The 24,496-nt window shown below is 47.1% G+C and overlaps 1 protein-coding gene across 2 annotated transcripts in view; it reads left to right on the top strand.

Annotated features, from left to right (window-relative positions):
- Window positions 1-24,496, top strand: part of GRIK5 (glutamate ionotropic receptor kainate type subunit 5) — a 994,397-nt gene that overhangs the window by 791,665 nt on the left and 178,236 nt on the right. The gene's annotated exons all lie outside the window — the stretch shown is intronic.

Raw genomic sequence — 24,496 nt, 5'->3', positions numbered from 1 at the left:
CTAATAGTCCCAGCGACCCTCTACAAGGTCACATAGGTTTGGGGTCCATTCGTGATTCACATTCCACTTTTGGAGTATATGGTTTGTGTTGCCCCTATCCCTATGTTTCCCCATTGCATCCTATTGTAATTATACATTGTTTGCACTGTTTTCTAAGACTATACTGCATATTTTTGCTATTGTGTATATATATCTTGTGTATATTTCCTATCCTCTCACTGAGGGTACACTCTAAGATACTTTGGCATATTGTCATAAAAATAAAGTACCTTTATTTTTAGTATAACTGTGTATTGTGTTTTCTTATGATATTGTGCATATGACACTAGGTGGTACTGTAGTAGCTTCACACGTCTCCTAGTTCAGCCTAAGCTGCTCTGCTAAGCTACCATTATCTATCAGCCTAAGCTGCTAGACACCCTATACACTAATAAGGGATAACTGGGCCTGGTGCAAGGTGCAAGTACCCCTTGGTACTCACTACAAGCCAGTCCAGCCTCCTACAATGCCCCTCTGTGGTGTTGCTCACAGTTTGTAGTACTGCTGTTTATGCCCCCTCTGTGCTTTAACTCACAGTTTGTAGTGCTGTTTGTTCATGCCCCTCTGTGGTGGAACTCACAGTTTGTAGTGCTGTTTGTTCATGTCCCTATTTGGTGTTAGTCACAGTTTGTAGTACTGCTGTTCATGCCCCTCTGTGGTGTAACTCACAGTTTGTAGTGCTGTTTGTACCTTCTCCCCTCCATGGTGTAACTCACAGTTCGTAGTGCTGTTTGTACCTTCTTCTCTTCATGGTTTAACTCACAGTTTGTGGTGCTGTTTGTACATAGCGCACATTCTATAGTGCTGTGTGTACCTTCTGCCCTCTGTGGTGTAACTCACAGTTTGGAGTGCTGTTTGTTCATGCTCCTCTCTGGTGTTACTCACAGTGTGTAGTGCTGTTTGTTTATGCCCCTCTGTGGTGTAACTCACAGTTTGTAGTGCTGTTTGTTCATGCCCCTATGTGATGGAACTCACCGTTTGTAGTGCTGTTTGTTCATGCCTCTCTGTGGTGTTACTCACAGTTTGTAGTACTTCTGTTTATGCCCCCTCTATGGTATAACTCACAGTTTGTAGTGATGTTTGTACCTTCTCCCCTCTGCGGTGTAACTCACAGTTTGTACTACTGCTGTTCATGCCCCGCTGTGGTGGAACTCACAGTTTGTAGTGCCGTTTGTACATAGCGCACATTCTAAAGTGCTGTTTGTACCTTCTCCCCTCTGTGGTGTTAGTCACAGTTTGTAGTACTGCTGTTTATGCCCCCTCTGTTTTATAACTCACAGTTTGTAGTGCTGTTTGTACCTTCTCCTCTCCATTCTGTAACTCACAGTTTGTAGTGCTGTTTGTGCCTTCGTTCCTCCATGGTATAACTCACAGTTTGTAGTGCTGTTTGTTCATGCCCCTCTGTAGTGTAACTCACAGTTTGTAGTACTGCTGTTTATGCCTCTCTGTGGTGTAACTCACAGTTTGTAGTGCTGTTTGTTGACGCCTCTCTGTGGTGTAACTCACCGTTTGTAGTGATGTTTGTTCATGCCCCTCTGTGGTGTAACTCACAGTTTGTAGTGTTGTTTGTTCATGCTCCTCTCTGGTGTTACTCACAGTTTGTAGTGTTGTTTGTTCATGCCCCTCTGTGGTGTAACTCACAGTTTGTAGAACTGCTGTTCATGCCCCGCTGTGGTGTAACTCACAGTTTGTAGTGCCGTTTGTACATAGCGCACATTCTAAAGTGCTGTTTGTACCTTCTCCCCTCTGGGGTGCTACTCACAGTTCGTAGTACTGCTGTTTATGCCCCTCTGTGATGTAAATCACAGTTTGTAGTGCTGTTTGTTCATGCCCCTCTGTGGTGGAACTCACAGTTTGTAGTGCTGTTTGTTCATGTCCCTATTTGGTGTTAGTCACAGTTTGTAGTACTGCTGTTCATGCCCCTCTGTGGTGTAACTCACAGTTTGTAGTGCTGTTTGTACCTTCTCCCCTCCATGGTGTAACTCACAGTTCGTAGTGCTGTTTGTACCTTCTTCTCTTCATGGTTTAACTCACAGTTTGTGGTGCTGTTTGTACATAGCGCACATTCTATAGTGCTGTGTGTACCTTCTGCCCTCTGTGGTGTAACTCACAGTTTGTAGTGTTGTTTGTTCATGCTCCTCTCTGGTGTTACTCACAGTGTGTAGTGCTGTTTGTTTATGCCCCTCTGTGGTGTAACTCACAGTTTGTAGTGCTGTTTGTTCATGCCCCTATGTGATGGAACTCACCGTTTTTAGTGCTGTTTGTTCATGCCTCTCTGTGGTGTTACTCACAGTTTGTAGTACTTCTGTTTATGCCCCCTCTGTTTTATAACTCACAGTTTGTAGTGCTGTTTGTACCTTCTCCTCTCCATTCTGTAACTCACAGTTTGTAGTGCTGTTTGTTCATGCCCCTCTGTAGTGTAACTCACAGTTTGTAGTACTGCTGTTTATGCCTCTCTGTGGTGTAACTCACAGTTTGTAGTGCTGTTTGTTGACGCCTCTTTGTGGTGTAACTCACCGTTTGTAGTGATGTTTGTTCATGCCCCTCTGTGGTGTAACTCACAGTTTGTAGTGTTGTTTGTTCATGCCCCTCTTTGGTGTTAGTCTCAGTTTGTAGTACTGCTGTTCATGCCCCGCTGTGGTGTAACTCACAGTTTGTAGTGCTGTCTGTTCATGCCCCTCTGGGGTGCTACTCACAGTTCGTAGTACTGCTGTTTATGCCCCCTCTGTTTTATAACTCACAGTTTGTAGTGCTGTTTGTACATAGTGCACATTCTATTGTTCTGTCAGTACCTTCTCCTCTCCATGGCGTAACTCACAGTTTGTGGTGCTGTTTGTACATCACACACATTCTATAGTTCTGTTGGTACCTTCCCCCCCCCCCATGGTGTAACTCACAATTTGTAGTGCTGTTGTTCATGCCCCTCTGTGGTGTAACTCACAGTTTGTAGTGCTGTTTGTTCATGCCCATCTGTGGTGTAACTCTCAGTTTGTAGTGCTGTTTGCACATAGCACACATTCTATAGTGCTGTTTGTACCTTCTCCCCTCTGTGGTGTAACTCACAGTTTGTAGTGCTGTTTGTACATAGCGCACATTCTATAGTTCTGTGTGTACCTTCTCCCCTCTGTGGAGTAAGTCACAGTTTGTAGTGCTGTTTATTCATGCCCCTCTGTGGTGTAACTCACAGTTTGTAGAACTGCTGTTCATGCCCCTCTGTGGTGTAACTCACAGATTATAGTGCTGTTTGTTCATGCCCCCTCTGTGGTGTAACTCGCAGTTTGTAGTACTCGTTGGTCATGCCCCTCTCAAGTGTTACTCAAAGTTTGTAGTGCTGTTTACTCATGCCCCTCTGTGGTGTAACGTACAGTTTGTAGTGCTGTTTACTCATGCCCCTCTGTGGTGTAACGCACAGTTTGTAGTGCTGTTTGTTCATGTCCCTCTGTGGTGTAACTCACAGTTTGTAGTGCTGTTTGTTCATGCCCCTCTTTGGTGTTAGTCACAGTTTGTAGTGCTGCTGTTCATGCCCTTCGGTGGTGTAACTCACAGGTTGTAGTACTGTTTGTACATAGTGCACATTATATAGTGCTGTTTGTACCTTCTCCCTCTGTGGTGTAACTCACAGTTTGTAGTGCTGTTTTTCGTGCCCCCTCTGTGGTGTAAGCCACAGTTTGCAGTGCTGTTTGTTCATGCCCCTCTCTGGTGTTACTCACAGTGTGTAGTGCTGTTTGTTCATGCCCCTCTGTGGTGTAACTCACAGTTTGTAGTGCTGTTTGTTCATGCCCCTCCGTGGTGCTGTTTGTTCATGCCCCTCTGTGGTGTTATTCACAGTTTGTAGTGCTGTTTGTACCTTCTTCCCTCCATGGAGTAACTCACAGTTTGTGGTGCTGTTTGTACATAGTGCACATTCTATAGCATTGTCAGTAAGTTCTCCCCTCCACGGTCTAACTCACAGTTTGTAGTGCTGTTTTTCGTGCCCCCTCTGTGGTGTAAGCCACAGTTTGCAGTGCTGTTTGTTCATGCCCCTCTCTGGTGTTACTCACAGTGTGTAGTGCTGTTTGTTCATGCCCCTCTGTGGTGTAACTCACAGTTTGTAGTGCTGTTTGTTCATGCCCCTCCGTGGTGCTGTTTGTTCACGCCCCTCTGTGGTGTTATTCACAGTTTGTAGTGCTGTTTGTACCTTCTTCCCTCCATGGAGTAACTCACAGTTTGTGGTGCTGTTTGTACATAGTGCACATTCTATAGCATTGTCAGTAAGTTCTCCCCTCCACGGTCTAACTCACAGTTTGTAGTGCTGTTTGTACATAGCACACATTCTATAGTGCTGTTGGTACCTTGTCCCCTCCATGGTGTAATTCACAGTTTGTAGTGCTGTTTGTTCCTGCCCCGTAACTCACACTCTATAGGTTTGCTTGTACTTGCCCCCACCAGTGGCATAATGCCATGTTTTATAGGGATTTACGTTCCAATGCAAATCCTGATTACAGTAAAAAAAAATCTTTAGCAGAGATATTTTCTGTGGTGAGTATCTTATTATTCGCAGAAATTACTTGACAGTGCATAATGCAACATTTCACGTACTCCACGAATTTGACGTAGAGTAAAATTCTGGAATCATGCAAATTCTGTAGGTGTAATTCAAATTTGTTGCAGGCTAAGTCCAAGCATCAGAATATTTGAAGGGACACGTTTTGGCAGATCAGTTAACTTGCCTTTACAAAAATGCTATAAAAACTCAATTCTGGGGCATTATCATCATTCTGAGTTATGCTTAAAAACATTATGGGCCTCATTGCAACCTTGGCGGAGGGGATTACTCCATCCCAAAAGTGACAGATATCTCGCCCGCCGTATTACCAGAGCTTAATTTGTGCTTGTTGTTTCCGATGCTGAGCAACCGCACTTATTTTTGTGGGCCGGCGCTTATTCTTCTGCCTCAAGCATTTGCTGCGAGCAAAAGACACACATGGGAAAGACGGAGGAAGGGAAAAATGAAAAAGCGTCACAAATGGAGAAAGTAGAAAGCTGCAAGAGTGAGCTGAAGGGACAGGGAGTGGCTTTAAATAGATTGAAGAGGCCCGAGATGGCTTCAGGATCACGCTGCCGTATTCCGTGTTCCCATATTTAATTGCAGCAGCCGCGTGTTTGAGAGGAGAGCTTTGAGCACCAGCACATTTTTATTGACAAATCAAGCATTGCGTACTGCAAGTTCCACTATATACTATGGAACTTGTAAAACGGCGGACAGGATATCCGTCACTTTTGGGACAGAGTAATCCCCTCCACCAAGGTCATAATCAGGCCCTATGTGGTTTGAAGCTTCCTCAGGTTTGTATGGTTGAGCAACACCCACACCACACAATTTTGCCTCTAAAGATAAGCATAGTTGACGAATTTCCCAGCTTTCCAAAGCTTGTCGAGTTCTCTTCCTTCATCCAACTTCACTTGAAATGAAAGCGTTCTGACAAAACAGAGACAATTTTCATCTAAAACAGGTATCAAGGAAAGCATTCTCTTGCGGAAAGTTTTTGTTTGCATGAGCTTTTTTATTCCAGACCTTTTAGAGTGAAAGTTTCCTCCTGATCTTTGTGTTTTTTCCTTATTGTAGACTTTGTGAAGTTCACAAACACTGTAGAGCTTTGAATAGGCTTTGCAGGTTCTGCCCCCCGAGTCAGGTGTGTGAAGTTAGGAGCCTCAAAAGGCCTGTGTGGCCTGCTGGGTATGTTCCCTCTTCCTCTCCCCTCCACACACAGTTTTGAGGCTCCATCCTACCTGAGTCTCACTTTCACTGTGTGACCCACCTTTACGCACAGGTCTCATGGGCCCGGGATCCAGAAGCCTACGCTGGGGTTACCACATCTGGTTGATTACCACCTAGACCAGGAGCTTTCTACCCACAAGTCAGAAGGAATAATGTTTCGATTTTGCCAGAGAAACTATTCTGCAGTGCAAGGGTATCCCTAATTCTGATCTGCAGGACTCTGGAAGAGGCCTACAACCTGACCCACGAGAATCCGAACTCAGTGGTATTGGCAATTCCCAAAGCGGTATTTCTGCGTCATTTTACCAGGCAGGAGACAAATTTTACAGCAGTGACGAGTCACCAACATGGCGGGTGACCCGGAAGAAGATAAGACTGAGTGCCTATCGGCCAGGCCTGTCTCCGGGCAAAGAAAGCCCCACCCAATGCTTGGTTCGAGCTGTTGCACTTTAGAGTATTAAAGTAGAAGCATGTGACGCTGTCCATGACATATGGAACATTGGCGTCGGAAACACACTCCTGGATGCCCCCTTCAGATCCACATTTTACCATAAGGTTGTCTGTACTCTGTGTTCAGGTGTACTTACTAATCTGTTATGTGTAATTGTGAAGCACACTATCACCTGCAAGGGTATCCTGGCACAGGGCAGCTGTGTGTACCTAGCCCTGCCTATGGTAACTTGGTGAATTTAAAAAACCAGGGACCAGATTTACAAGGCCCCCCGCCACAGTAGCATCATTTTTTGTTTCGCTAACGTGGCCCAACTAGGCAAAAATCGCGGCGCCATATTTACAAAGTGACGCAATGCATGCATTCCGCCCCTTTGAGACCCCTTGCGCCACATTATGCCTGCATCAGGCATAATATACGCAACGGAGGGATGTTCCAGCATTAGGAGGCCCTTAAAAATGGCACAATGAAATGTACAAGATTTCATCGCACCGTTTTTGCCGTCGTTTTTAACGCCTGCTTAAAGCAGGCATTAAAAGGACACACCCATTAAAATCAATGGGCCTCCTTGCCCTTTTCTGCACTAGCGTCAAAATCTTTGACACTAGTGCAGCAAAGTGCCACAGTAGTGTCAAAAATATTGACGCTACTGGCCTAACGTGCACCATGGTGCACCGTATTGTAAATACGGCTCACCCATTGTGTCGTTAGGTGGCGTGGGGGGCTAGAAACCTGGTGCATCAGTACTAATGCACCTGATTCTTGTAAATCCGGGCCCAGGTCTTTTTACATTTATAAAGTAAGCACTTACCCATTGGCTTCAATTCGCTAAGACAAGGTTTAGCTTATTTCATAATAGTCTCTTTTCCGGCTCTCTTACTTTAGTTCAAGAGCTGCTTAGAAATTTCAGATGCTGTGAATTTTACAGAAAATCAAGTGTCTTCTTGGAGAAACAGGAGGATTACTGGCTAAAGGCTGCAGAGGAAATTCAGACAGTCACCGAGAGTCAAAGGTTGAGACATCCAGGCCAAATCTTTAGATCAAAGAAAGATAAAATAAGATACAGACTCCCCTCAGTGGCCTGGTTGTTAGTAGAAAGTCACATCAGCAAGTCCCGCGAGACTATGAGGCGGCCATGATTGAGTGCTGGCGCCAGGACTTGCAGATGCCGGCTGGTGTCGAGTTAGAAGCCATGAGGCGTGATGGAACTGATGAGGTCTCTACTGAAGGCGCAACAGATTGGAAACCCATGGTCGATGCACCGCTGTTCCCATCAGATACCAGACCTCAATGAACCGCAGCCGGTTCTTGATTGGGATGTATTCTGTTATGGAGGCGCGCGCTGGGACGCGTCGACAGAAGAGCCGTTCTGGAAACTCATGATAATGTCTCCATTGCCATACGTCTTACTCCTACTCGCAGATCTTCTCTGACTGATTGAGTTCACTGCATGCTTCCAGAATAGCAAATTCTAAATATTGCGCCACACTAATATTGTACCAGAACATCCATTACACAAATATTGTGAAGGTGAGGGTATACTTAACTCCACATACATGTACATAACTCTAGATATGTGTATATATGTGTGCGTATACATATGTGTGCTTATATATGTGTATATATATATATATATATATATATATATATATATATATATATATATATATATATATATACAAGTATGCAGTCCTCAAAAGGAAAAATGCACAATCTTGGCCAACGTGTTCCAAGATTTATTTTATTTAAGAGGCAAATAAAGCTAACGTGTTTCGACAAGACACAATTGTCCTTTGCAATGTTGAACCGCTGAATTTCTACAGTTTTGTATTGGTAAAACGTAAACCTAACTATAACGTCCCTGTAACCTTTGTTTTTTTTCAGTGAATTTCTATGTTTTTTTAATGCAAAGTAATATCTAATTACCGCACGTTAATACAGTCACGGCTGCGCAAGGCGGTTGGCCGTAGGGCTTGAGCGTGGCTACGTGAAGGGTCTGCGTCCCTAGATATCTGTATTTCTTTTTCCTTTAATTACTCCAAAACTACTGAATGGGTTTACACCAAATAACAAGAGGGGTCTTTCTCTACCAAGAGCTAACTTTCTGCCAAATTTGATGTAATTCCGTCCAGTGGTTGGGCTGTAATCGTGTCTAAAATCCCTATTGGGAAATTGCCTGGTCAGTCCCAAATTGGCTGCAAACGCTTCCTGGATGAAGGGTTGGCAGCCAATCAGATCTCAGCATGAGATCTTTTGGAGCCGCAGACGGTCCACGGCCCTAAATATTCCCCAGACAGCCCTAGGTGTGCAAATTAGTTTTTACTTTAATAACTCGAAAACTACTCCTGCTCTAAGGTAACTATAACTTGCACCATTGCCATGCACTGCTAGTCACTACACCTCATAGTACAGTAATGGCATCTTTAATGGCATCATTTATGACACAACTGGAACATTTGCAATAAAATTATTGATGAGAAAACTGTGCATGGTGACGGTGAGGGTTATAGTTATCTTAGGGCATGAGTTAGAATTTCTTGCGATATGTATAGCTATAATTGTTGAATTTCTATGGTTTTGTGCATGTAAAATCTGAACATAACTACAATGCCCCTCTAACCTTTGTTTTTTTTTTTGTGAACTTCTAAGGTTTTTTTAATTCTATTTCCTAACTTTAAATAAAATATATATATCACCACTGTGCAGCTATAGTTCCATCAGACTTTTCATAGGATAGGCATTTTTTGTTTCTTTAATAACTTTGGTGTTCTTTTACCATTTCATAAATATGCACTAAAGTTTCAAGAAAGAAAAGTTCATTCACGTTGGGAAATTTAACACCTAATCCATCAAGCAGGGACCAATTAAAATGAGCCGTCACAAATTGCAATTTCCCATTTAAATTCTCATAGGAAAGTTTGCTGCTGTCAGATACAGAGAAAATGGCCAAATGGAATTCTAGAAAATTTGGTACAAAAAGTTAAAACTGTACTTACAAATTGTGCGTTTTTTTATTTGGTGGAGATAGGTATAGCCATTTTCGAGACATTAGTGTTTAGAAGGGTGCTCTGGGTTGGACATTAAAGAGTTACCACTGACAAAAGGCGGTATATGAATTTCTTCCATAAAGGAGTAGTTACCATCTCAAATTTAAGCTACGGGACCTAACAAGAAGTATGTATTGTCCTAAAGTTCTGGGGTGAATGAAACCTCCCCTAGATTTGATGAAAGGAAATACCTCATGGAAGAGACATTGGGCCACCCTGATTGAACTCATGCAGCATCCCGGGCGTATCATCGCTGCAAGCTCCTGTCAGTGTGTTTGTGAGGTTGGGATGAGAGATCTCTTGTTTGCTTTCAAGCTAGATCTTAGTATATTGTGTCCTAAACAGTCATGTCATGTTTAGTTCTGCTGTGCTGCAACACTGCCCCTCATAGTTGTGACGATCCTCTGTTCTTAAAGGTACCCGTCACGTTCCCTATATATGTACTGCAAAGTTTTCTAAGGTGCTGTAGTGTTTTTGGAAATTCGGTAGTGCCTGAGGAAACTGAATGATTTGGATCAGTATGACCCCAGGTGCTTCTACGAGCATCTCCCTGGACCTGCCCTTTATAGGGTGCCAGAACTTAAATGTAATCGGGTAACTACTCCTTCATGCAAAGGATATAGGGCCAGATGTAGTAAACTCACATTTTGCGAGTTGCAAATTGCGAGTCAGACCGACTCGCAATTTGCAACTCGCAAAATTGTATGCAGAAAGGTGTCTCAGACACCTTCTGCGACTCGCTATGGGGTTGCAAAGACCCACCTCATGAATATTAATGAGGTGGGTCGCATTTTGCAACCCCATAGCGAGTCCCTGCACTCACAGGGATGGTGGCCTGCTGGAGACAGCAGACCTCCATGTCTGTGACTGCTTTTGTAATAAAGCAGTGTTTTTTTTTTTTGAATTGCAGCCCGTTTTCCTTAAAGGAAAACGAGTTGCAATATAAAAAAATAATGAAACCATTTGGTTTCATTTTTTCAGAGTAGGCAGTGGTCCATTGGACCAGTGCCTGCTCTGAAAAATTATTTTTAGCGACATTCACAAAGGGGAAGGGGTTCCATGGGGACCCCTTCCCGTTTGCGAATGAGTTACCACCCACTTCAAGTGGGTGTTAACTGCGAATTGCTTTGCGACCGCTTTCGCGGTCACAAAGCAATTCTGCATCGCGGTGTGAGTCGCAAATAGGAAGGGAACACCCCTTCCTATTTGTGAGTCGGATTCACATTTTGCGAGTCAGTACCGACTCGCAAAATGTGAATCAGCATCGCGATGGCCGTTTTGCATGGCGCAAACTGCGTTTTTCGCAGTTTGCGACATGCAAAACGGTTCCTACATCTGGCCCATAATCCCTAAGGAATATACCTAGGTGCAGTTCCATGGGGCCGTTTTTGAGATGTTGACTAGTAGCTGGAGGGGGACCTCTCGAGCATCCCTCCGGCTCCTACAGATAAATAAATGCCAGGTGTAGTCAGTGGCGGCTGGTGACATTTGAAAGTGGTGGGGCGTAAGCATTGCTGGTGAATGCGCTGTGGCGAGCGAGCCTAGCGATAGCGCCCAACTGACATATGGGAGGGCTTCGGGGGGTGTCCCCCGACAAAATTTTGAAAAAAGAGTGGGCAAATGGTGCATTTTCAAGCAAATTTGAGAAAGCAAGAAGGTCAGTAAAACACATGTAAAGTGGAGTTATGATATCAATAAACAGATTTCATATGATAATAGCACAGGTAGCGGCTTATTCAGTACAACCACAGAACTTTATAAGAGAGTTTGAGATAATACCTTCGAGTTCGAGTACCTCACTGATGTCTCTATTTATGGATACACCTTTAGAAATTAAATCTACTGAGCTATTACAAGCTATTGTGATTTGTTGGACTGGACACAGTGGGACGGCAAGGACTAAACATCACAAGGTGGTAGGGCACCCCACGAGGCACTGACTGTGCGTCTCATTGAGAACAACCAACCGTAAACTTAACATTAGACACGTTAGTCAGGCCTTCCCCAGTGATTTCAGTGTCTCCATTATGTACAGTAGATGAACAACTGAGCAGGTCACAAAATCGCAGCTTTCTATTAATGTTAGGATTAACATATTGTTCACTTTTTGTAGAAAATATCAGCACGTCTGTCTTTAATAGCAGCAAACCTCTCTATGACTTGAGCATTAAAGTCTGAGATTCTTTTTACAGGGTCTCTCTCTACAGAGAGCATTGCTAGAGCACTCAGGGCCAGATGTAGCAAAGGGTTTTTCCCATTCTGTGTCAATGGGAAAATGTGTTCGTACATATGGCCCTCAGTCTTTCCTTCAGTCGTGGTGTTCCTCAGGAACGTCTCGAGTGTGTTGAACGTGGAAACACAGTTGGCACCCAGGCTGGTGCCAGTCACTAAAGCGAGAAGCACCAAGGGGGGGTCACATCCCTGTCCACAGGCCAGCAGGAAGTTGCGACCTCATGCGGCGGCTGCCCCTGAACACAAATACTTTTGCGCCTCCCCCAACTCACCTTAATTACCCATCATACCTCCTTCACCCTGGCGACAGGGCGGTGGTGATGGGGGCGTAGGTTGTGAGCGTGTGGGCTGGCAGGGGGTGAGAGGAGATGGGAGGGGATTTGTTAGTTAATAGGTGGTAAACACGGTGTCTGCAGCATATTCAAAGAAAAAAGAACAAAAGCGGTTAATGAACAATAACTGGGGACTGGTCGGAGGGACGCATACTGCTGCAGGCACAACTCTCGTGCAGGCGGGGCACTGGGCCCCTGCAAAGGCTGGCACGCTGGGTCCACCTGTGCATGCCCCACCCCGAAGGGCACATCTGCAGCCGGGAGAGAGCAGCCCTGGATCTTTCAGAGATCTGGATACGAGAACAACCCAAGGTCCCGGCCCTGCTGAAGCAGAGCTCTTCACAGCCGAGCCAGGCGCAGGCGGGGAGCGCATGGCTCCAGGGCCGGGGGCGGACACTATTCGCATCCGTAAAAGGATGGGGTCTACCTGCCAGGGCTGCCGACTGTGGAGTTGGGGAACCATGTTCGAGTCCCACATTGGAAGGGTGACCTGGCGTTCTCGATTTACCGGGACAGTCCCAGTTTTTCACCAACTGTCTCAGCAGATTTCGGGAAATTTAGCTCATGTCCCGGTTTTTAAAGAGAGTCGCCTGAAAACTGTAAGAAGTGTTTTTTTTGTTTTCTAAAGAGAAATACAAAGCAGATGTTATTGAAAAGCTATTTAATTAACACACATTATACTGGCTTTAAAAATGGCATTTATTTTGTGTTCTTAGTGCCTCTTCTGTAATTCTGTGGTGATGAGCGCTGTCATTCTCGGCGCTCGGTTGAAGAAAACTTGTTGTCCTTCTATTTTTGTGAAACGTCCCGGTTTTTGGTTTTAAAATTGTGGTCACCCTACACATGAGCCCTCCATCCTGTGATATCCTTGTCCTTAAAAATGAATGTGACCTCGTATAATGTAACTGGTGCTCAGTCTAAGGGGCTCCATTGCCCCTGGGGTCGAATTCCTACAGAGGCACACTGTGGGAGAGAGCTATGGGATGGACAGGTGTGGGGATGGGAGAAGTATCCAAAGGACACAGTCTGGCGAGGGCAGCTCGCACCCACGAGGGGGCGCTGTGGTCATGTGTTTGTCCTGCCCAGTCACACGCACCTCCTGCGGGGCAGGTCATGCTGAGAATCATTTACACACACTGCCTAACTGTCTGCAATAAAAGCCACAGACGAGCAGATCAGTGACCTCAGGCTGACTTGGAAGCAAAGGGAAAATGAAGTGGTGATTCTGCAAAATAATATACCACCACCGTATGGCTATTTAAACAATACTACAAACCAACTCAAATCTGTCCAGGGTCACACCAAGTGTGTGCTGTGATGTGGGATTTTGTGACGTGAAACGCGCCATGCTTTCCATGAAACTCAAATCTGTCCAGGGTCACACCAAGTGTGTGCTGTGATGTGGGATTTTGTGACGTGAAACGCGCCATGCTTTCCATGAAACTCAAATCTGTCCAGGGTCACACCAAGTGTGTGCTGCGATTTGGGATTTTGTTACGTGCAACACGCCATGCTCCAATGCAATCTTCAAGAGAAACGGACGAATAAACAAACAACATCGTCTAAGACAGTGTGGTAGCATGAGGAGGTAAAGGGTGGGTCTGATGGGCAACAAGGAGGCCACGAACTTCGCTCCCACATTTTCTTGAGAAGGAGAACCCCCCAAGCCCCATTGTGGTGGCCAGGCTGGCTGGGTGTGCACCCTACTGGGCCGGTCTGACAAAGTGTGCCAGGGCTGCCTTGGGCTCCCGGTCGGGCCCTGTGAACGTGAGCACTGATTTCATGCTAATCAGTCACACAAAATGCTGAAGCTGGCATTTCAAGTAAAGTGCAATTTTGCGTATTTTTGTGGGGATTTTGTATTATTAACACAGCCAGTGAAATGATGTGAATTTTGCTCATAAACCCAGCCTGAAGGGCCTCGGGCACTGGCCCCCTGGCGCTTTCCTGCTTGAAGTCTGACCAGGTTCTGCGGACTCGCTCTCAGGCTGGACGATCGTCCTCACACGGCACCAAACCCGCACAACACGCACACTCTGTAGTAGTCCTGCGTTTCACAAGTGAACGGGGTTATTATCCAGGGGCGTGCAATTTTAGCTATTCTCTTTTGTAGAATTCGGTGATTTTTTTTCATTCAAATTCGCGCAATCAGTTTTTAAAAGTGCAAACCAAGCACCGAATTTCAGGTTGAGCTTTGTAGTTTTAGAAGGTATGTTTACCCAGGTTATAGTTCAACCCGATTTCACTGGGCCCTCGCTCACTGAAGCGAGCTCAGTAGAACGTGGGCGCTATAAAACACGTGACACATAAGTCACTTCACTTTGTGTATAGGCGATGTAAAACTACACGACACGCGACTGACTCCTGAATTCAGTGGAACACAAGGTGGCAGGGTGGCTTATAGGAAACGTGATAAAGAAACATTTAATACAGAGAATACAGACGTTTCTAGATCTCGGAACTGAGCATGTCCCTCAACGTGCATATAGAGGAGAGGTGTGGGCGAGGCACATTAATAGCGAATGTCACTATTTAAAAATGTTAAGATTAAACTTGAATTGGTATATCAGATTCACTCGCCTGCCCCACCGATCACACACTTACCTCCAGCTACAGCCTGTAGACCCCACACAGCCTGTAGAAGTGGCAGAGGATTCTGAGGGGCTTGCACATAGTTCATTTGTTTGTAAGTAGCTAGTTCCCAACCTGTGGGGACACTTAAAACCACTGCTACCATTTGAAATATCAGCCATCACCCTCACCGTCGGCCGGTCTCATTCAGCACCGAGCACGTAGGTGCAGCATCATTCTTGCCTCAGGGCTCAGGCTCCACTCCTCCCAGTTCGTCGGTCGCGACTGACTTGTGCGTGGCTAGTGCTTAATTTGTGCTTGCTGTTTCTGGTGCGGAGCACCAGCACTTATTTTTCAGGGCCGGCGCTTATTTTTCTGCCTCAAGCATTTATTGCGAGCAAAAGACACATATGGGAAAGCTGGAGGAAGAGAAAAGTGAAAAAGCGTCACACAGAGAGAAAGCAGAAAGCTGCAAGAGTGAGCTGAAGGGGCAGGGAGTGGCTGTAAATGGATTAAAGAGGCCTGGGATGGCTTCAGAAATGCTCTGCCTCAGTATTCCGTGCTCGCACATTTAATTGCAGCAGCCGTGTTTTTCAGAGGTGAGCTTTTGGCACCGGCATGTTTTTATTTACAAATTAAGCACTATGCGTGGCACAAGTTCATTTAAATCAACTATCCTCAGCTCCTGGCTCCCAGGCCCGGCCGGTGACGTCCCACCCCGTGGCTCCTGCAGGAGCACGAGGATTGGCTGGGTCAGGGGCTGCCAACGCTCATTTGGATCCTCGGGGGCTGTGGGATCAATCCCCCAGTCTCCTACATTGCAGAGCCTGGCGAGGGTTCAAGTGTGCATGGGGGCCTGGTCGGTGCACGGCACCGTCCAAACCGACATGCGCACTTCACCCCAAGGTGGCTCTGCACCTGCCAAATCAATACAGGCTTGGAGCAGAGGCACCCCCACCCCCCCATGTCACTTCTTTGCCAGGACTGACACGGCGCGCACTGCGGAAAAAAACCTGAATCATCAACAAACAGTACAAAAACACTTTTTATGTGGCATACAAACAGGGGTGCAATGCCCCCACGCCCCCATAAAGAAACCGCCGCTGGGTGTAGTGCCGGGTTGTTTGGCGTGGCTCTGTTTTGACTCGAGCCAGACCTGAGCATGTAAGAATGTCATGTACTGAAACATAACCTAACATGAATATTGTATCTAAATATCATGTAAACACATATCATGCCATTGAGTGTAGATCTTCTATTACTAGCCACAAGAGGGGATATTTCTGTTGAGAGTATTTGGGACACAGCGATGATTCTGGTAGGACATCAGCCTTGCTTGTCTTGCCCACCTCTACTGTTGGCACTTTACAGTCTCCTCTCCACTTCAGCGCTCAAGCTTTGAATCAATCATCCTCTGCTTCTCTGCACGTGGGGCAAGTAATCTGATGGTGGTGGGGATAAGATGTTAGACAAATGGGGCGAAGAAGTCAATAGAACCTCGAGTCTGCAAGGAGGAAGTAAACCACCTTGTATCAGTCCATCACAGCCCTTTAGGGGAAAGATCTGTCGCGTGGGGGCTTATTTACAAGCCCCTGGCACCCCCTAGTGTCCTATCTTTGATGCTGCAGCATTGCAAGCTGTCCCCTACACTGCACCACGTTTACAAAGTGGTGCAGTGGGACCGTTGCACCAGTTTGTAAGGCCCTGCGCCACATTATACCTGCGCCGGGCGTAATGTATGCTAGGGAGGCGTTCCCCCGTTAGAAGCCACGCAGAAGTGACGCACTGTGATCTACACGATTTCACTGCACCATTCTGCACCTTCACTGTATCTATTTCTTATCCCTGCTCGAGCAGTCATTAAAGTGATGCTGGGCTTTTTTTTCAGAATTTCTGATGCATTTGTGGAAACGTGTGCCATGGAGCGCTTGTCCATAAATACACCTCTACCATGGCGTTGTTAGGGTGTTCATGGCTGGCACAAGAAAACTGGTGCATCGATTCTGTTGCACCAGTTTCATGTAAATGAGGCCCAGAGTCTCTTTAGGGAGTTCAAGAAGGCTTGATCAAGGGTGATATTTGGCTTGTAAAGCCCAAAACAGAGGTTTGGAAATGACTCCTTTGGCAAGCAAGAAAGTAGAGTTAAATAATATCACCTGAGATGTAGAAGTACCACCCAATACTACGTAGACGGAAGAATTTGAAATAATCTGCTCTCAGTGGAAAGGAAACTTCACAAGTGTCCTGTTGGGGCAGAGGAAGGTCTACTGCATGGCTTGGAAGACTGCAACGCTGCCTCTCTACTGCATGGCTTGGAAGACTGCAACGCTGCCTCTCTACTGCATGGCTTGGAAGACTGCAACGCTGCCTCTCTACTGCATGGCTTGGAAGACTGCAACGCTGCCTCTAGTTCATCATAGCAATCTGTCGATGTTTCACCCTCGCCTCAGCAGTGGCCTAACGAAGCTTGAGCGGGCCCCCCTGCACTCTGCATGGAGGGACCCCCTCTCCGGACTCACTCAGGAGGTCTCAGGCCAGTGTACTGTGCTGAGGGGACCCCCCGGAGCTCCCCCCCACTACACCGCAGGGGCTGCGGGGGCATTTGTTACTCCACTGCATACACGACAGTCATGCGCATGTGCTAGAGGTATTGTGACACAGGCTGCGACACCCTTCTTAATGAACATGACATTTGGGCACGCAGGAATGAGACAGGGCACCCCTTTGAAATTAGGAAGGTTCTCCTGTCCCTTTCCTGGGCCGTTGTTCACTGGAAAAGCTACACCCTCAAAGTTCACAGGTACACAGGTGGGACAGCCTCTCTCGCTTTTGTCCCCTTGTTTTGGTTCTCTTCTGAGAGGACACTCCCAGCTCCACCCCACTCTTTTCCTAACACCTTATAACAAAGGCAGTGGCTGGACCAAACTGAGCAAAGTAAGAGAATGAGGGAGAGCTGCCCAGAACTGGTATCTGATCATCCTTCTGGAATACACGACTACTGCTTGCAACTTCAGCACCATTATGGGCAGAAGCTTCCATCCAGTGTCTAACAGAATCAGTGGAGGCTGCTGACCAATAAGGCTGGTGGGGCGAATATTTGAGGCACTGACAGCCACTGATAAAAACCAGCACCGCCCTTAGCCTCAGTGCCAAAGCTCTCAGTCGTGGTCCATTGTAAACAATGTCAGCATCTACATACTGGCCAGAGGTGGGTGCCCAGCTTGTCTGGGTCATGGGTTTTGTGTCTGGACCAAAGGAAAATCTCAAGTCACAAGATCCGCTGAGCTGCGAATGGTGCAACTCCACCATGTAGGAGGCTGGACTGGCTTGTAGTGAGTACCAAGGGGTACTTGCACCTTGCACCAGGCCCAGTTATCCCTTATTAGTGTATAGGGTGTCTAGCAGCTTAGGCTGATAGATAATGGTAGCTTAGCAGAGCAGCTTAGGCTGAACTAGGAGACGTGTGAAGCTACTACAGTACCACTTAGTGTCATATACACAATATCATAAGAAAACACAATACACAGTTATACTAAAAATAAAGGTACTTTATTTTTATGTCAATATGCAAAAGTATGTTAGAGTGTACCCTCAGTGAGAGGATAGGAAATATACACAAGATATATATACACAATACCAAAAATATGCAGTATAGTCTTAGAAAACAGTGCAAACAATGTATAGTTACAATAGGATGCAATGGGGACACATAGGGATAGGGGCAACACAAACCATATACTCCAAAAGTGGAATGCAAACCACGAATGGACCCCAAACCTATGTGACCTTGTAGAGGGTCGCTGGGACTATTAGAAAATAGTGAGAGTTATAAAAATAACCCTCCCCAAGACCCTGAAAAGTGAGTGCAAAGTGCACTAAAGTTCCCCCAAGGACAAAGAAGTCGTGATAGAGGAATAATGCAGGAAAGACACAAACCAACAATGCAACAACGATGGATTTCCAATCTAGGGTACCTGTGGAACAAGGGGACCAAGTCCAAAAGTCACAAGCAAGTCGGAGATGGGCAGATGCCCAGGAAATGCCAGCTGTGGGTGCAAAGAAGCTTCTACTGGACAGAAGAAGCTGAGGTTTCTGCAGGAACAAAAAGGGCTAGAGACTTCCCCTTTGGTGGACGGATCCCTCTCACCGTGGAGAGTCGTGCAGAAGTGTTTTCCCGCCGAAAGACCACCAACAAGCCTTGCTAGTTCCAAATCGTACGGTTAGCGTTTTTGGATGCTGCTGTGGCCCAGGAGGGACCAGGAGGTCGCAAATTGGATCAGGAGGTAGAGGGGACATCAAGCAAGACAAGGAGTCCTCTTAGCAGCAGGTAGCACCCGGAGAAGTGCCAGAAATAGGCACTACAAGGATGCGTGAAACGGTGCTCACCCGAAGTTACACAAAGGAGTCCCACGTCGCCGGAGACCAACTTAGAAAGTCGTGTAATGCAGGTTAGAGTGCCGTGGACCCAGGCTTGGCTGTGCACAAAGGATTTCCGCCGGAAGTGCACAGGGGCCGGAGTAGCTGCAAAAGTCGCAGTTCCCAGCAATGCAGTCTAGCGAGGTGAGGCAAGGACTTACCTCCACCAAACTTGGACTGAAGAGTCACTGGACTGTGGGGGTCACTTGGACAGAGATGCTGGATTCGAGGGACCTCGCTCGTTGTGCTGAGAGGAGACCCAAGGGACCGGTAATGCAGCTTTTTGGTGCCTGCGGTTGCAGGGGGAAGATTCCGTCGACCCACGGGAGATTTCTTCGGAGCTTCTAGTGCAGAGAGGAGGCAGACTACCCCCACAGCATGCACCACAGGAAAACAGTCGAGAAGGCGGCAGGTTCAGCGTTACAGAGTTGCAGTAGTCGTCTTTGCTACTATGTTGCAGGTTTGCAGGCTTCCAGCGCGGTCAGCAGTCGATTCCTTGGCAGAAGGTGAAGAGAGAGATGCAGAGGAACTCGGATGAGCTCTTGCATTCGTTATCTAAGGAATCCCAAGAGACAGAGACCCTAAATAGCCAGAAAAGAGGGTTTGGCTACCTAGGAGAGAGGATAGGCTAGCAACACCTGACGGAGCCTATCACAAGGAGTCTCTGACGTCACCTGGTGGCACTGGCCACTCAGAGCAGTCCAGTGTGCCAGCAGCACCTCTGTTTCCAAGATGGCAGAGGTCTGGAGCACACTGGAGGAGCTCTGGGCACCTCCAAGGGGAGGTACAGGTCAGGGGAGTGGTCACTTTCCTTTGTCCAGTTTCGCGCCAGAGCAGGGCTAAGGGGTCCCTGAACCGGTGTAGACTGGCTTATGCAGAAATGGGCACCCAATGTGCCCATGAAAGCATTTCCAGAGGCTGGGGGAGGCTACTCCTCCCCTGCCTTCACACCATTTTCCAAAGGGAGAGGGTGTAACACCCTCTCTCAGAGGAAGTCCTTTGTTCTGCCATCCTGGGCCAGGCCTGGCTGGACCCCAGGAGGGCAGATGCCTGTCTGAGGGGTTGGCAGCAGCAGCAGCTGCAGTGAAACCCCAGGAAGGGCAGTTTGGCAGTACCAGGGTCTGTGCTACAGACCACTGGGATCATGGGATTGTGCCAACTATGCCAGGATGGTATAGAGGGGACAATTCCATGATCATAGACATGTTACATGGCCATATTCGGAGTTACCATTGTGAAGCTACATATAGGTAGTGACCTATATGTAGTGCACGCGTGTAATGGTGTCACCGCACTCACAAAGTCCGGGGAATTGGCCCTGAACAATGTGGGGGCACCTTGGCTAGTGCCAGGGTGCCCTCACACTAAGTAACTTAGCACCCAAACTTTACCAGGTAAAGGTTAGACATATAGGTGACTTATAAGTTACTTAAGTGCAGTGTAAAATGGCTGTGAAATAACGTGGACGTTATTTCACTCAGGCTGCAGTGGCAGGCCTGTGTAAGAATTGTCAGAGCTCCCTATGGGTGGGAAAATAAATGCTGCAGCCCATAGGGATCTCCTGGAACCCCAATACCCTGGGTACCTCAGTACCATATACTAGGGAATTATAAGGGTGTTCCAGTAAGCCAATGTAAATTGGTAAAATTGGTCACTAGCCTGTTAGTGACAATTTGAAAGAAATGAGAGAGCATAACCACTGAGGTTCTGATTAGCAGAGCCTCAGTGAGACAGTTAGGCATCACACAGGGAACACATACCTATAGATCACAAACTCATGAGCACTGGGGTCCTGACTAGCAGGGTCCCAGTGACACATAACAAACATACTGAAAACATAGGGTTTTCACTATGAGCACTGGGGCCTGGCAAGCAGGATACCAGTGATACAGTGAAAACACCCTGACATACACTCACAAACAGGCCCAAAGTGGGCGTAACAAGGCTAGAAAGAGGCTACTTTCTCACACACCACAGCGCCTTCTCTTCGACTGGGGCAACTCCACCACAGCGCCTTCTCTTCGACCGGTGCCAGCGCTGCGTCTGCCTGCGTGTAACACTGCGATGGAGATGCTTCTAGTTCACCACCCGGATGCCGTCTGTCTTCAGTAGCACCAGAAAATGGCAGCCACTGCCTGCCCTACCCAGCAATCAAATTGATAATGAAAGGTATTGGGCAACCTAAGTGTACCTTTAAGGGCGAAATGAGCAGCCCGCTAAGGGGAGGTCAGAATTACTTGAGCCGGCCCACAACTGGGTTGGTTGCCCCCAGATGACTGCTCAAATCCCATTTGCCTGCCGAAGAGAACCTTAGAAACTATTTAGGAACTAAGACACAAGTAATACCTTACGAGGTTGTCACATAGGAGTTTTAGTAATGCACAAGTTAATTTTCTGCTTCTGGAATATTAGGGGCAATATTAAATTGTGTGTGATTTAAGTAACTATGTTCTCTTTTCCAAACACTTGGCACTGAGATTGGACACTGAATTATTGACTTGTATTAGGTTATTGATTTGTGTGCCTCTCACCCCCTCACCACTCCCTGAGTAAGCCTTGGACTGCTAGACTTAGCTACCCTGAGGATCAAGCCTGGTGCTCGGTTGTGTCTATAGTATGGTAAACAACCAGGACATCAGTGGTAAAAGTCCCTGATTTACCAGTTTGAGCCCCTCCTGTGTGAATCTGTTTTTCAGTTGGTAAAGCTCCTATTTGTAAAATCAGAGCTTTTTCGACCGTAAAATAGCATTTTTTCATTTGACCTAACACACTCCGCCGCTTGCGGAACTCCCCTTAGCGCGGCAGAGTTTTTTGGTCAATTTGCAGAGTTCTGCGTAGCGGAACACCGCGAACTCCGCCCAGGCCCACACAGGAGACCACTGCTTGCTCATGAAAAGGTTTGTGTACTTTTTTTTTTTAAAGCATCCCTCTTTCCTTTAAGGAAAACAGACTTCATTTAACAAAACTAGGCTGCTTCATGAAAAAGCAATCACAGACATGGTGGTCTGGTCTGCTGGCCCCAGCAGGGCACCATGCCTGTCACTGTAGCCAATCGTAGTGGGTATCAATTTATAACCTACCTCGTGCATATTAATGAGGTAGGTCATATTGCAACCCACTAGGAATCGCTACGTTGAGAACCAGCCTAGTAATACATAGGTCCGTTCTCAAAATATCAAAGCATTACTTTGTCGGTGGGCAAACTGTGACCACTTCTAACAAATCCATTTTTATACATTCCATTTAAGGAAATCATTATTTGTTGGAATTTACAATTTCTAAAGTGGAATCTTTCTACATGAAGGCCTGAGTCTGATAACCCTTGTCTGTCCTGAGGGCTCCTGAAAAATCTCCTGCATGCGCATGCAAAATATTTCCCTTTTCCCGGATTCCCAATTTGACGCTTCCAAGGTGTTTCCTTTCCCCATTTACTGGTGCATGCCTGTCCCTGAGTCACTCTATTCTGAGTATAGTTTCCTGGCATCTATGGGAGTTTCTGGGCTCCTGCAGGCCTCAAGTGTCTCTTGCTGGGGTTTTTATACTTCAGAGACCATTCCTGTATCTCACATCACCCAGATGAAGTGGTCTCTCAAGGGCCTTTACCTATGTCTGAGTGTGCAGGGCTGAGATTGGCACAGTGTCTGTAACCCTCAGGAGACTCCCTCCCTACAACTGTCCTCTGCCACAAACTCAAACTTTATTTAGAAGTCAGAGTCTCCTTTGCCTGCCTGGGTTAGTGCTTCCCTCAGTGGTTTGGGTGGGCATGGAAGCTTCCCTGAGATGCATCTCCAGAGTGCTTCTGAGAAAGGATGGGTAGTGCCCCGCGGGAGGACACTCTCTGGATGCTTTCCAAGTACCTACAGGTCTACCCTCTTCCTTTCCTCTTTCCAACCTCTACATCTCTCCTTTCCTTCCTTTTTTCTTTCTTCTTTGAACCGGAGTCGTGCTCCCCTCCCGTCCCACCTCCTTGCTTCCCGTCACCTTCTCCCTCGCATCCCTTCCCTTCCCCTTGCCTAACCCTCCCCTTTCTTCCCTTCCCCTCCCCCTTTCCCTTCCCTTCTTCTCCCTTTTCCCCTTCCCATCCCTTCCCTCTCATTCCCATCCCTTACCTCTCATTCCCTTCCCTTCCCTCTCATTCCCATCCCTTCCCTCTCATTCCCTTCCCTCTCATTCGCTTCCCTTCCCTCTCATTCTCTTCCATTCCCTTTTCCCCTTCCCTTCCCTTCACTCCCATTCCCATCCCTTCCCTCTCATTCCCATCCCTTTCCTCTCATTCCCTTCCCTCTCATTCTCTTCCCTTCCCTTTTCCCCTTCCCTTCCATTCCCTCTCATTCCCTTCCCTCTCATCCCCTTCTCTTACCTCTCATTCCCTTCCCTCTCATTCTTTCCCTCTCATTCCCTTCCCTTCTCTTCCCTTTTCCCCTTCCCATCCCTTCCCTCTCATTCCCTTCCCTCTCATTCTCATCCCTTCCCTCTCATTCCCTTCCCTTCCCTTCTCTTCCCTTTTCCCTTCCCATCCCTTCCCTCTCATTCCCTTCCCTCCCCTCTCATTCCCTTCCCTTTCCTGCCATTCTTTCCCTCTCATTCCCTTCCCTCTCATCCCCTTCCCTTCCCTCTCATTCTTTCCCTCTCATTCTCTTCCCTTCCCTTCCCTCCTGCCCTTCCCTTCTCTCTCATTCCCATCCCTTGCCTTTCATTCCCTTCCCTCTCATTTCCTCTCATTCCCATCCCTTCCCTCTCATTCCCTTCCCTCTCATTCTCTTCCCTTCCCTTTCCTTCCCTTCCCTCTCATTCCCTTCCCTCTCATTCCCTTCCCTTCCCTTCCCTTCCCTTCCCTTCCCTTTCCTTCCCTTCCCTCTCATTCCCTTCCCTTCCCTCTCATTCTCTTCCCTTCCTTTCCCTTCCCTTTCCTTCCCTTCCCTCTCATTCCCTTCCCTTTCCTCTCATTCCCTTCCCTTCCCGGGGCCCTCTGTGCAGTGATATAAAGTAAACAGACAGGCCTCTGCAGAATCTGATGAGGGGCCCCTGAGTCTCCCATATTTCACAGATATTCATTGGCATTCGGCCGAATAGGGGCCAGCTAAGGGGGTGCCGCCCCCATGCCATAGCAGCTAAAGGGGCTTGAGTTACGCTTCTGCCTCTGTGTTATGTTGTTTCATTTGGACTATTAAGTCCAGACTGATTTCTATATTTTGGTGAGGTTGCTCCCTGTCTGCTGAGCCAGTGTCCTTGTCTTCTTGACTTCTGCCTCTCTGCCATGACCTCTGAGCCCCTCTCCTTGACTACTTCTTCTCTGACAGGACTTCTGAGCCCCTCTCCTTGAGTTCTTCTTCTCTGCCAGGACCTTTGAGCCCCTCTCCCTGACTTCTTTGTCTCTGCAGGACTTCTGAGCCCCTCTCTTTGACTTCATCTCTGCTGCCAGGACCTTTGAACTCTTTTTCCTGAGTTATTCCCCTGTGCCAGGACTTCTGAGCCCATCTCCTTAACTTCTTCCCCTCTGCCAGGACCTCTAAGCCCCTCTTCTTGCCTTCTTCCTTCCTACCAGGACCTCTGGGCCCATCCCCTTGACTTCTGCCAGGACCTCTGAGCATCTCTCCTTCACGTCTTACCCTCTGCCAGGACTTTTGAGCCCCTCTCCGTGACTTTTTCC

The sequence above is a fragment of the Pleurodeles waltl genome, chromosome 7 (assembly GCF_031143425.1).
Source record: "Pleurodeles waltl isolate 20211129_DDA chromosome 7, aPleWal1.hap1.20221129, whole genome shotgun sequence".
In the NCBI taxonomy this organism is placed as follows: domain Eukaryota; kingdom Metazoa; phylum Chordata; class Amphibia; order Caudata; family Salamandridae; genus Pleurodeles; species Pleurodeles waltl.
Note: the sequence above shows the minus strand (reverse complement) of the source record. Positions and strands in the feature narration are given on the sequence as shown.